Source organism: Rutidosis leptorrhynchoides, chromosome 2, assembly GCF_046630445.1.
Source record: "Rutidosis leptorrhynchoides isolate AG116_Rl617_1_P2 chromosome 2, CSIRO_AGI_Rlap_v1, whole genome shotgun sequence".
Lineage (NCBI taxonomy): Eukaryota > Viridiplantae > Streptophyta > Magnoliopsida > Asterales > Asteraceae > Rutidosis > Rutidosis leptorrhynchoides.
This window is the reverse complement of record NC_092334.1, coordinates 610,290,473-610,305,191: the sequence shown is the minus strand read 5'-3', so window position 1 is coordinate 610,305,191 and position 14,719 is coordinate 610,290,473. Positions and strand designations below refer to the sequence as shown.

Below are 14,719 nucleotides of genomic sequence, written 5' to 3'. Positions count from 1 at the left end.
TCTCCGTGGTTCTTCCTCTGGGATTACGGAATCCATTTGCTTTGCTTCTTCTATGTGGGGATTCTGAATAGTATTACTTGGCAATCTTCCCTGCGGTCGGGTTTCAAGGCGTTGTGATAACTGTACGAGCTGCGTTTCCAAACTTTTGAGCAGAGCCAATTGATTTCTCATTAGTATCTCCGTCTGATCTTGTCTAGTTGCAGTTCTCTGATTTAACTGTTGTTGTCCTTGGATGAACTGAGTTAACTGATCATCAGCTCCGAGAGTGGGGTTAGTTGCTTTTGTAATCTGGGTGGTAGGGGAATTCTCCTCAACTGGGGGACCAGTGAGTGGAAGTGGTTAATCGTAGGTCAATTGAGATTGTTGGGCTAGATAAGGTGGATAGCGATAGCGGAAAGGTTGATTGCTTCGCTGAAATTGATTAACCCTTGGTGGTTGATTGAATCCGGGATTTGGTGGACGATCTGGGTATTGAACGTAACAGACTGAACCGTCAGGGTTTTCGTACTCAACTTGATAGTCTTCAGTAGGTTGCGGGTTGGTACAATTAGCACAAGCCTGAGCTTGGTTAACCTGCTGCGGTTGTGTCTTCAATTCTCCGAGTTGCTTTGCAAGAGATTCCATCTTATCCGTGAGGGATTTGATGGCCTCCGTTTGATTGTTAAGTGCAGAGAGTGGGGCAGATGATGAAGTGGTTTCACCACTGTTCCAGTCATGATGATGCATCGTCATGTTCTCGAGCAATTCCCATGCTTCATCTGCGGTTTGGTTCATCAGATTCCCTTGAGCTGCTGCATCGATCGTCGTCCTATGATTTACCGTAAGACCATTGTAGAAGGTACAGATTTGGGCTGACCGTTCTAACTGGTGATTAGGGCACTTCTTCAGCAGGGTTTTGAAACGCTCCCATGCAGTGTAAAGAGATTCATCATAACTTTGTTTGAAGTTAATGATGTCATTCTTCAGTTTGGTTTGTTTTGAAGGAGGGAAATATTTGGTTAGGAATTTAGTCACCATCTCCGTCCATGACGTGATGGAATCTTTTTCCAGTCCTTCAAACCAAGTTTGAGCATGATGAGTGAGAGAATAGGGGAACAAGTATAGCCGGACTATATCTTGTCCTATCCCTAGCTGTTTGTAGGAGTTCGAAAGAGATATGAATTTATCAAGGTGAGAATTAGGATCGTCATTCGGTAATCCATGAAACTGACAGCTATTCTGAATGAGCTGGATGATGTGATGTTTTAACTCGAACGAGTGTCCTTGAATCTCTGGAAATCTGATTGGTCCTCCACGACCTTCAATCGAGGGTTTCGTGTTTTCTGCTAAAGTAACGCGTAACACCATTTGGTTTCTAATTCGTGCTTCCTTGCATGCTTTAGAGATTATTGCGTCTGGATCAGGTACGAATAACAACGGCCCTGTTCTAGATCGGGTTTGGGTCATACACTAGGTATGCCTTTTTGTTTTTAATTTTCGCAAATAAGCTAAATTATAATAAGCTAAACTAAACTAATCTAATTCTAAGGTAATCTAATTTAATCTAAGGCAATCTAAGCTGGTCTAATCTAAGGTAAACTAGAGTAATCTAAAGTAATCTGATCTAATTAACTAACTATCCTATGGTGGAATATGTTTTTGGTTCTGGCTACTGATTCCCTGGTATTTCGGTAACAAAGTTTCGCACAAACTATTCAACAAACCAAGTGGCCAGGCCGACTACGGAGAGACAGGATCCTTTTGGTCCCAATATAATTGGCCACTGTTCGGAAAATCCAATAACCAAGTCCGTGTATAATTGTCTTTCTTAGACACCACTAAATGCTTGTGAATAAGTTTGATAAAGAGCAGTATTGCCTGATACTAGTTCCCCGGCAACGGCACCAAAAACTAGTAGATCTCTTGATATGGCCGAAACGGAACGGTTTTTATTTGCGCGGTGTCGTTAGGCCGCGGCTCGCCAGGATCTGCCACTCGTGGGAGAGGGTACTGTTTTAAATTTATATTTAGCGGAGTCTAAATCTTACTACTCCTTATAAGTAATGGAAGTATGACCTAGAGTCGTATTTTTGAGATATCAGTAACATCGAACCTATATTGTAGCCTAAGATAGTTAGGGAGTAGTGAATATTTATTTTGGGATTTTCTAGTTTATAAGATAGATAAAGTAAATGAAATAAAATTTATAATTCAGATAAGGTTAAAGTAAGTGCATACTATGACTTCATCAGTTATTCTGCCAAGATTATGGAATGCTGGCTCATGAATAGGCAGAGGCCCTGTATTCATTACACTCGTCCTAAACGCCCCTGTCATAAGACATGTCACTGGGTACTGCGTTAGGCTTGAAGATTCTGAATAGACTGCAACGTCCCTTACCCCCGACGCCCGTGCAGTCTGACTACAGGCATACACGTTCAGATGGTTCATCCAATTGAGCGACTCGGTTGGGTGACGTATTAACATTCCAAAATAGTCTAAACTTTCTTAAGCATAATAGAATACATGGTGTACCATATCCGAGAGACGTGATGTGCTTCAATGCTTTCGTTAATGATTGGTAAAAGATAGTTAGGCCCTTAAAAAGAGTTCAACCATAAAGAACACCATGGCCAAGTCAAGTCTGAGTTCCATGAACACGTTCGGTTATCCTAACGGTCCAATCCTTTATGTGTCTAAACAAACAGTTCCTTAATTAACTAAGAATCCCTCAAGCGGGGTGCAATGCTTGAGACCGCGTTATGGTGCAGTGTACTGGTCAACACTAATCGTGTTCCATGGCCTTACTTAGCAGAGGTACAGCTTACAACAACCGCTGTGCTTCAGCGTGCACGTACGAAGTTTATATGCTTGGTGACTACACCAGCATGGTCTAGGACCGACAATGTATTAGGGGTCTAGTCAGATGTTTCACTACGAAAGAGTCCTCAGTCGGAATCCAAAGCTTGATAGACTTACTACAACCGGTGTGCCTCAGTCGATCTTACATTGTATCCGATAGACTTCTCTTACCAAGGGGTGACACAGATAGTGTACTCTGAATCGGGGTTGGCGACTTCCCAATAACAGAGCCTATAACTATGTTCTATTAGTTGGAAAAGCGATTGAGTTTAAAGCATAATCGGAAAGCATTTCAATAGCATACACAAACCATAATATTATTTCGGCATTATAACTGCTTACATCATAGCATACACTAAAGATAACTACTCGCTAATCATGGCAATAATATCATAAAACATTATATAAGATAAAGGATAGAAGTACCAGTAGATTAAACGAGTTCCGAATACAAAAGTGACAACTTCAAGACTCCAGACCGCTCCTAATACAATCTTCAGCGTTCACCTCCGGGTACTTAATTTCCCGCTCGGAGGTGAGAAGGCCTTGAAAGTATGACTAATATTGTACAAGAGAGAGAAAGAAGTGAATTGAAGTGTGTGTTGGAATGAATGACAAAGACCCTTTAAATAGACTTGAAAATTGCCAAATACGCCTGGCAGGCCGTTTGGCAGGTCGTATGGCAGGCCGTATTTGGCAGGCCGTATGCAAGGCAGGCCGTTTGGTGGCTCGTGTGGTGGCACGTATATGGCAGGCCGTTTTCATACTGGCAGGCCGTATGGCAGGCCGTATGGCAGGCCGTATGGCTTGCTGGTCAGCCTGAATTCCCTGGATCGTAACTTGATTTCTTGTCTTTCACCGTTTTCGCTCTAGAATCTTCGTTTTAGCTCTGATTCTCTTGATTCTTTTTGCACCGTCTTCGTAATTACTTGTTCTTCAATTCTAACCGACGAAGTGGGTATTTTTCCTACAAAGTTCGAATCTTTCTTGTTTTTGGGCCTTAATACCGGGGTAAAAACGTGACTTTTTAGCCGATATCAGTGACCTTGGCCAGTGCGTGTGGCTCTCATTCGGTCTTCCATACTTAGAGGTTCCTGATTTTTCATGGTTTCTGATTTAATGGTTTCTTCCTCTACAATCTCCGGTTAAATGATTTGTGGTTCAGGAGGAATAATTAGTGGTTCAGGATATCTGAATTGTCCTTGAATATCCTCCGGGTTCTCAATTGTGAGGTCGGATTCAAAAAATGGATTATCAAAAATTTGAATTGGGGTACTTGGTCGACTAGATGACGATTCTAAAGAAAAATCAACGGCGACAATATTGGCTAGATGTCTTGATCGAGTTACAGGTGGTGAACGTATGAAAGGTGGTGAACGTTTTGCTCGGTGCATTCACTAAATATCCTATTAGTTATAAAAATAAAAAATTATATAAGTTATCAAATTAATAGACTTTTTTTGATTTTCCCCACGTTTCGAATAGCCAATAGATGCGGCAGGTAGCCAGGACCCTTTAAATCGAAAGCCCACAATTCGCCACTAACAAATGCAACTATTACTACGAACCAGAAAATTTGGATGTCTATCAATTTAACCGCTTAAAATAATTTTTCGCCGAAATTTTGAAATAAAAATCTATGTCCTAAAAACTAGAGCGTAGAAATGAGAAAGAAGAAGAGTGCGTCGAAAAACATCGAAAAATAAAAAGTCAAAAAATAGAAATAAGAAAGTAGAGCGTCGAAACTTAAAAGTCTAAAAACTAAATATTAAAACTTGCGTCTAAAGGTATTAAAGCTTAAAGGAATTCTAAACGGAAAACGACAATTACTTAAAAACGTACTAAAATTTATAAACTGCGTCGTAAAATTTTAAAGCGCCTAAATCTTAATCTAAAGAAAAGCAGTTAAGGAATTTTACGGCAAAGCCTAAAAATCTAGAAATACTACGGCAAAATACTAAGCTTAAAACTATATATTACGAACGATAATTATAAAGACTACGTACTAAATAATAAAAAGATACAAATTATAAAAGGATATAGTCTAAAAATGATAAAAATAAAATTTTATAAAAATATTATTTTTATATTATTTTTTTTTATAAAAGTATTAATCTATATAAATACTAATAATAAAATAAAACTTAATAAAACAAATTAAAACTAAAACTAAAACTAAAACTAAAAATTAATTTAATAAACCCTAATTAAATTAATTAATATTAAACTAAACCCTAATTTCGCATTAAATGCATTTAAGGTTTCCTGTCAGACAGGCCTACGCGATCACATGGTATTTTGTCTGTTTGGCTCCGCGATCGCGGAGTATGCAGGTTCAGTTGTTGTTGTAGGCTCAAAATAGTTTTTTTTTTTTTTTTTTTTACAATGTAAAAGATAGATAATTTAATAAAAATGAATTTATATTTTAAAATCTAAATAAAAATATTTTTTAAAGAAAATCTTAAATATATATATATATATATATATATATATATATATATATATATATATATATATTTATTTTTAATTTTTTAACACTTATTACTAAAACAAAATATTTTTACGAAATAAGAAATAATATATTTTTACAAAAATATAGCGTTTTTCACCGAGTCCCTGGCAGCGGCGCCAAAAACTTGATGTGTGCGAGGTGTAGTACGAAGTACTATTATTTTTAATACGAAATACGGTACAATTTACACAAGTTTTAATTATTTATATAGATGGGATATACCTAAAGCTTGCTACAATACTATAGTTAGTGTACCTAATCGTAGAGTAGTGTAGTTTTTAGTAAGTCCGGTTCGTTTCACAGGGAGACGTCTTATTGCGTACACTATATTTTTAAACAATTATATTTGTATAAATATATATATTTATAATATAGTAGTATTATTATTATTATTATAAAAGGGGGTTTTACCGTTTAATGACCGGTTTGTCGATTTTAAATAAAGCGTAAAGATAAATGACGATAATATAAATGACAGAATTTAAATTGCGATAAAGTAAATTGCAGTAATTAAAATGACAGTAAATAAAGGTACGATGAAATATGAAATAAAAGTATTATGCTTATTTAAACTTCCGTAATCATGATGTTTAACGTTTTGATTTTAGTTAATTGTTACCCGGGTTAATTGTCTTTTGTCCTGGTTTATTTGATACCTATCTGGTTTTTGTCCATAATAGTCCATCGGTCATAATTATAAAATGCTCGTCAAATTAACCTTATTTCCGAAGTCAAATATTCCAACTAATTAGGGATTCGAACTGTAACAAGGTTTTAATACTTTGTTAATAATTACACTAGGTTATCGACTGCGTGTAATCCAAGGTTTTAATACTTTGTTAACAATTACACCAATTACCCTTGTATGTAATCCACCCCTGTTTTAATAAGATATGAACATTAATTTACCCACTTGATCAGTTTGAATAATCAATTACCCAACCCGAATAATTAATTAAATGATCGTAAAAGATGTCGTATAAACGTCACTAAATAGGACATGCATAATCATTTAATAATTATTAGATTAACTAATTTGAAGATAGGTTCGACAGATTCTAATGAGTTGTCATTAGATTAGACAATACCCCCCATCTATTAATAGTTCATAGTCCAATGTCCACAAGTATCGGTCTTTTGTCCAAACCCGAATTATGGTACAAAATCCAATAACCCCGTCTTAAATATTTAGTCCAACATCACGATTACTTCGGCTCAAATAAGCATAATAATAACTTAGTTACGAGAAATTAATTTAAAAAGGAAGAACATAGCTTACAGCGGTTATTAATCGCGTAGCGTTACACGGACAGAACTCCGACTTTAAAACTCGTAAAACGTTTCTTACAATAACCCAACTAAACCATAATTTATTATTAATCTTAAATTAAAATTATAATTATAATATAAATATATTACATATAGAGATTGAGAGATTGGAAAAAGGTGTAGGTAACTCGGCAGAATTCGTGGCTATTTATAGGGGATTTATGACACTTGCAGCTCCGCGATCGTGGTACTTTTGTGCCTCACAGCTCCGCGATCGCGGAGGTCCTGATTCCAGCTCATTTCTTGGACAAAATGTGGGCTGCTGTGAATATTACAATATAATATATATATATATATATATATATATATATATATATATATATATATATATATATATATATATATATATATATATAATTATTTATATATTATATTATATTCTTGTGCATAGTGGACTTGTAATTTTAACTCCGTTGAGTTGTACTTTGATAGTTGTTTCATTTCTCGGTTCCGAATTTTCGAACGTCCTTTTGTACGCGTAGATATCTTGTACTTTACGTTTCGCGACTTGTACTCTTGTCATTTTTAGACGTTATTCATCAATAAATTGAACCATTTGGATTGTATCTTGCACATTTAAGATTTTTGGTCATTTGCATCTTCAAATCGTCGATTCTTCTTTTGTCTTCGCACTTATTTATTTAAACGATTATTACTTAAAAATAGAACAATAGTAACTAAAAGCTTTACATATTTGAAGGATATTGATACTAAATATATGTTCATTTAGAGCACTATCACTTGATTTCCGGGATTGTGACTTGGCTTCCGAAGTCGCAACTTGATTTTCACTGTTTTCGCTCTAACTTCTTCGTTTTAAGCACTTTTCCTTCCATTCTTCTTGCATCACCTTTGTAATTACATGATCTACAAAATAAAGCATATAAACGCTAAAATCTTCGATAAAGCTAATAAATCTACCATTTTAGGGCTCAATTTCAAGGTAAAAACGTGAATTTTAGCCGACATCAAGACACAAACCAAGGATTGAACTTAACAAAGATTTAATAAAGCTATATTGAGATTCACACATGTTTTTTGAAAAATAACTTGACACCAAATATAATATAATTATCTTATAGACTAAGGATTGTCAACTCCGTGGACATGTACAAGCATTTAATGCTCCGAGCCGTTGCATATCAAGCATTAAATGCTAAAAGATTTTGCACGTCTTTCTATCATCTTTTTGCAGATATGCTATCATAAGAAGTGGTCTAAAATAAAAATTCAAACTAAGCACACGAATACATTGTGGAGTCCAAGGCAACTATGATCGTTGAACAAACTAACTATTGATCCACACCAGCAGTCTGTCAAGTTTCGCATGGCTGTATAAGGCAACACTCGACCAAAATTGAAGACACGCCCTCTTGGATTATAACTTTCAAATACTACAACAAATTCACTAAAGCTTCCAAGCATCTTTTTTAGGTGTTTTGTGGCGAAGGGGATTCTAACATTGTTTAGTATTTGTTAACGTTAAACAATTATAACCTCTGTGATTAACTTAGTGAGTTACTTCCATAAGAAAACCTGGAAGTAAATGGTGCGCTCAATGGTAGCACTCTGAATCTTGTCAGTCAAGATTATACTTGGTGTTACTTAGTGATTCTTAATGACAGACCGTCGTTGGACGGCACCGTTGCTAGCGAGGGTGGTTGAGTCCGCCGTTGAAAGCCCGACCTCCATTATGCCCAACAACGACATTTTGATCGACGGTGAGTTTGGGAAAAAAAAGAAAATTAAATTGAAATATAGCCGTTGAAAAAAGAAAAAAAATTAAAAAATTTAAAATTAGCCCTTAGGTGTTCAACGATGGGATTTTTTTTTTATTTCTTATTATAGCCTATTTAAACACTACCCCATTTTAACATTTCAAACACAACAAACACTCTCTTCACTCCAAAATGTAAAAAAAAACAACAAAGAAAAAAACAACACAAAGAAAAAATATCGAGCAATCTTTAAACAATGTGGATAACGATATGTGGACCTCGTTAATGCAAGATAGTGCGCAACACAAAATAGTGATTCCAATTTCGGGATTCCAATTAAATTTCACCCGACCAAATTATCCACCACAAGGCGGTTTTGGGTATGGTTTTGGACCGCCTCAAGGCGGTTTCGCATCTCCTCATGGCGGTTTCGCGCATCCTCAAGGCGGTTTCGCGGGTTACGGACGATCATAAGGCGGTTTTGGGGGATTCGGACCGCCACAACAATTCAGTTATGGTAATGGACCAAATAGCACACCGTCAGAAAATTCCCAACCCGGTCCGAATGCGGTCCAAAAACTCAATTTGAGGCCGAAGAAGTTGAAGAAACGAAAACACCCGAGTCACGTGGTAAACGAAAACGGCCCAAGGTTATGTGGTCCGATGATGAAAGTTGAATTTTAGCAGAATGTTGTGCGCGAGCTTCTCAAAACAACATTATCGGGAACTCTCAAACTACCGGGACATTTTGGGCCACTGTCCGAGCCGAGTACAACAATTTGGTGAACGAGCCTCGACGACAAGATCAATTAACCGGAAAATGGAGTAAGATGTGTAAAGACTTCAAGATCTTCATTTGAATTTACGAAAAGCTTTCAAAACATTGGCAAAGTGGACAATCGGACGCTGGTATTATGAAACATGCGGAAAAAAAAGCTTAAAATTCAAACTAATAAGACATTCATGTATGAAGAGGCTTGAAAAAGTATAAAAGATTGTCCACAATTTTTAACTTATGAAGGCTTCAATAACAAACGCCGAGAACCCGAGTTGATTAATCTGGAAGATCCCGACCCGACTCCGAAACCTAACATGAATGTACCAAATTTGGAGCCTTTATTCCGAGGAGATCCTATTGGTCGTCCTCTAGGTCGTGATACTTCCAAAGTTGCTAGAAGTTCTGGTTCTTCTGATGCGGCTTCTCGTTTATCTTCAGATGACGCCCCATTGATTCCGCGACTACTACAAGACTTACCATGGAGGAGTTACGAAAGGAAGCACAAACACGTACGAAGTTTGACGGTTTAAGACTCTTATCTCAACCGGTTTCTACCGACATAACTCCAGAACAATATGATTTGGTTATGAAATATCGTAACCAGCTTACAAAAAAAATACGCCAAGGGGTACAAGTCGGACGACGAAGAAAATTAAATTCTATCTTTTTTATTTGTAGTTTTTAATTATGTATTGTTTTTTAAATTTATTTGTACCTTTTTATTAATGTAATGTTTGATTTTATTGTAATGAAAATTTCTATTTTAATATAATTTTTATTTGAATATTTTTAATTATTATTTGTATTTATACGTTTTATAAAAAAAAAATACAATAGTATTAATAATAGTAAAAATAATAATAATCATAATAATTATAAAATATATAAATGTGGGGTCAATGTGATGGTAGTCATGGATATTAGTGAAAATGATGGGTTATGTGATAGAAAGAAGCTGCTAAGGTGGCGCTGATGTAGTAGCAATGTCTTTCCATGACATGTGTCATGGATAAGAGTAATCTTAGTGGCTTTGTGTGAGAACTGCTCTCCACCGGTTTTAGAGATATCTTAGTGAAACTCTCAATCAGAGGATTGGGAAGTGGATAAGGAAGTTTGGTGAACGTCTTCCCCAACCACTATAAATCCTTGTATTTGTATCTCTTTCCTTATACTCTTATTTACCTTACAAGCACATTCTCAATCAAGCTCAAGTTATTAATAAGAATAAATTAAAAAGATCGTATCAAACTAACAAGTTTATTTAATCTCCCCTTCAAGTTACTTAAAGATTACTCTAAATTCATGTTATCCTCATGGCGTGTTAGCGCCTTTAAGAAAAGTGTTGTTTGTTATCGAGGTGGTTGGCTTGGCTTTAATGCAATTTGTGTGGTGGATTTGATGTTGATTCCCGATGAACTTCTAAGTGAGCCAACTAGGTACAAGTTTTAGCAAGTTTGTGTGGTGGATTTGATGTTGATGCCTACAAGTTGTACACATAGGCATTGGCTTGGATATAATGCAATTTTGTGTGGTAGATTTGATGTTGATGCCTGATGAACTTCTAGGTGAGCCAAATATGTAAAAGTTTTAGTAACTTGTCAACATGTCCTAAGATGAAATTCTTAGAATGTGTTATTTGGATTTGTGATACTCTTTTATGGTGAAGTGTCATAATTCGCTCAAAATTATAATTGTTGATTTAGACAAGGGTTAAAGCTATAAATTCGATCAAAAGTGGTTAGATATTTTCATTTTTGTTCCGACCTATATGCTATATATCTATAAAAAAAAATTTACTAGTATAGGCTATAAAAACATCTATAAATTTTTGATCTAATATTTTTTTGTCAAGCTTACGTGGCGATGACTTGGTACATATGTGACATCTTGATGGAATTTTATTAGTGGAGAATAAATAGTGGTATATGTGATTGTAACATTTTTTCTTATAATGAATTTCTCTCTTTCGAGCTATTAGTTCTCTAGTTTTATAATTTTCACGTATATTCTTGAATTTTAACTTCTTTCTGCTTTTAGTGGTTGTCTATTGAGTATTGGCGAGATCATTTGTTTCCAACAAAAACATCAATCATAACTTACATAAATTCACTACGTACGTACTATACAGTATGTTCTATCGAGGATATGTAAACATCAACCATATTACTTTTTTTTTAAACGACAGTGAGGAGTCACTGACTATCCATCGTTAGTGAAACCACTCGATCATTGACCAGCGTACATCTATTCCCCACAAAACTCATAATCAACAATAGAGCATATTGCGATATTGAAAAACCCCAAGAGAACCCCCCCCCCCCCCTCCCCCCCACCCCACCCCCCAAGTGAGATTCGAACCCTAAAGGTATCACAATCTCATACACTCAGAAAACAGACGTTACCAGTTCATCTATTAGGATCTGGTAACATCGTCCATATTACTAATTGGTTGCTGGTTCTAGAATTTTTATTATTAACATATTTTTTGTTCTAGTGAATTTATGTAAGTTATTTAAATAAAGAAAACTAATTTATAGTTCTAGGTTACTTATTACTTCCCCGTCTGAGTAGAAGTGTTTACTAGTGACTTATCATAATCTTTCATTATCAATTTTAACTATAAATATTTTAATTTTTGTTACATAATATCACATAAAAATTATACAAAAGAATTTAGTTTTAATATATTTTCATTAATATAATTTTATTCAAATACAAAGTATTATGTAATACAAATCAAAATATTTTTGAGAAAGAAAATTTTTAAAAAATTAATAGTTAATACTTATAGTGGAAGATGTTATGTTGTCATCATAGTTAGTATTTAATAGTAACCTTGAAATCATAATCGGGAGGGGATTTATGTTGTCATCATAGTTTGTATATAAATAGTAGTAACCTTGAAATCATAATCAATTTTTTCTTCTGTGTTTTGTTAGTTGAACCATTGAAGTCGATCCTTCAATATTAAAGAGTATCACAACTGAAATATAATAAGGTGTGGCGCTTAATGTGTATAGAAACTTAATTAAGGTCAAACGATAACTATAACAAGAACATGTATATATACAACAGTAAAGAGTGTAAAGTTACATACGTATTCAAGTTTATCCATATAGAGATAGAGACAACTAATCTCTCCGTTTCAGAATAAATGTTCCTTATGAGTAATAAGGATTATCATCTACGAGTTCATTACAAATATCCAGTAATACAATCCGTTTACACCGTTTTCAAGTAAATCGCTTTAATTTAGCATTTGGGCATATGATTTTTTCATGCTAATATGTAACAAACAATGATTAATTACAAAAGTTGATGTGGGCAAAACGGTCTGAGTGTGTTCTTGAAAACAAGCATGCTCAAGAAAAGGGAGTTATGAATGATCAAGTGACTAACAAAAAGAAATATCCATCATAAATACTATTTCGTAGGTTAATTTTGTTTTAGTAAAGCCTTTATTTTATAAGTAAAACTAAACTATATAGGGTATCATTTTAGGAGTTTTAGAAATTCATGATTGACGTTCTCATAGCCACATAAGATACCTCATATATCTCCTTTTAGTAAAGCGTTTTTTTTTTTTTTTTAAAATTCAAATCCCATTTTTATATCCAAAACTTGCACTCTGCATGTGGATAGCTTGAACATAGAGAAATCTTCTCCATTTACTTTTAACATCTTTAGATTTTCACCGACAATTGATTCAAACTTACTTTCTTTGTCACGGACTTTGTATCTTGAGTTAAATAATAAGTGATAAAAAGTACAAACTATTTGTGCGTTTATTTTTTTTTTATCTGGCAAAAAAACGATAACATTAATAACGGATCCGAAGATCAACTATTTGTGATAACATTAAAAAGTACAAACTATTTGTGCGTTTTAATTATATCTTTCGGCGTGTAATTAATTGTATCTATATTACTCCGTACTACATCTACTAAAAGACAAAAATAATGAATGGTAATTTTATATTTTTGAGATATATGTTTTAGGCAGCACCGTATAGCTCGTGAAACGAACCGCCAGGGAGAGTGGCGAACCGTCACTGTGTAACCTTCACCGGGGGCAATTCGCCAGCTTGTCCGTTCGTTGAGCGTGCAACGGTCCCTTGACGATCAGAAGTGGGGACCACTCGATTCCAACGTTCAAAATTGTAGCCGTCTGCCTTTATTTTTTTTCTCTTTAAACTTATTTTTACCCTATAAATATATACTCTTTCAAAACCAATTTTCTCACTCAATACTCCTCTTTATTTCATACATTTTATTTCATTCAATAAAAAAAATGTATCAACCAAACAATGATTATATCAACCATATGCTCAATAATCCAATCTCGTCACCAAACAATTCCTCATCGAATCAAGCGAACAATTCTTCACCAAGTCAAACTAGTTTTTCACAATTTGCACCTAATCAAAATGTATTTTATCAACAAAACTTCATTCCACCACAACAAAAACACCTTCCATTTCCACAACAACAACAACTTCCATATCACAACCCATTTTATACACAACAACGACCACCTTTCCCGTACATTTCACAACAACAACAATTTTATTCACAGCCTACACCATATGTCCCACAACCGACAATTGAAACCATACCCAAAACACAACCTGAACCACAAACCGAAACCGAAGCACAAAAAATAAAAAGAAAAGGGAAGAAAAAGGCAGGCGAAACTAGTGAACGCCTGAGACGCCAATTATGCTTGGGACTCAGGAAGAAGAAAAAATCTTGGCGGAACGGTGGCTCGATGCTACCGAAAATCCGGCCATCGAAATCTCGCAAACTCACGAATCATTTTGGAATACAGTTGTAGCCAACTATAATCGTGTTGCTGATCGAAAAAGGAACAACAATCAATAACCGGCAAATGGGGGAAAATGGCAAAAGAAGTCAAACTTTTTATTAATTTTTACAAAGAATTTAAAAATGATTGGCGAAGTGGAAACAATGACTCAGATGTCATTGAAGCTACACGATTAGAATATCGAACACGTCAACGGTCAAGTTTTACACACGAAGAAGCATGGAAAGTACTTCGTGAGTGTCCACAATTTAGTATGTAGGACGGCGTTATGAGTAATCGTAGACTTCCAAAACCGGAACCACCAATCGTTCTACGTGACGAGGAACCTTTAAGGGTTGATCCAAACTCGAATCAAACTGAACTATTCAATGATGACCCAACATGCGTCCACTCGGTCGACATCTTAGTCGAAAAAGTCGTAAAAGTGAAGGTTCGTCCGACACCGCATCTTCCCGTTGCTCATCCGATGAGGTTCGTTCTCAAATCTTGGTATCCCATCAAGAAATCGTTCGAACTCAACAAGAAAAACGTCAAGGCTCAATTATGAAACGAATGAGTAAAACGTTTAAAATTCTCAACACAACCATCACCCCGTTGTTGCCTAAACGAGAGAAACAAATTCTTCAAAAATATCATGAGAGAATGATATCGGTATTGGCACCCGACGAAGACAAAAACAATCATAAAGACGAAGACAAAGATCAAGAAGACATGACG

At 35.3% G+C, this 14,719-nt stretch overlaps 1 non-coding gene across 1 annotated transcript; it reads left to right on the top strand.

Annotated features, from left to right (window-relative positions):
• Nucleotides 1-862: 862 nt before the first annotated feature.
• Nucleotides 863-969, top strand: LOC139895037 (small nucleolar RNA R71). The gene has a single exon (XR_011775508.1). It is a non-coding gene; the product is annotated as a small nucleolar RNA R71 (small nucleolar RNA).
• The last annotated feature ends 13,750 nt before the right edge of the window (nt 970-14,719 follow it).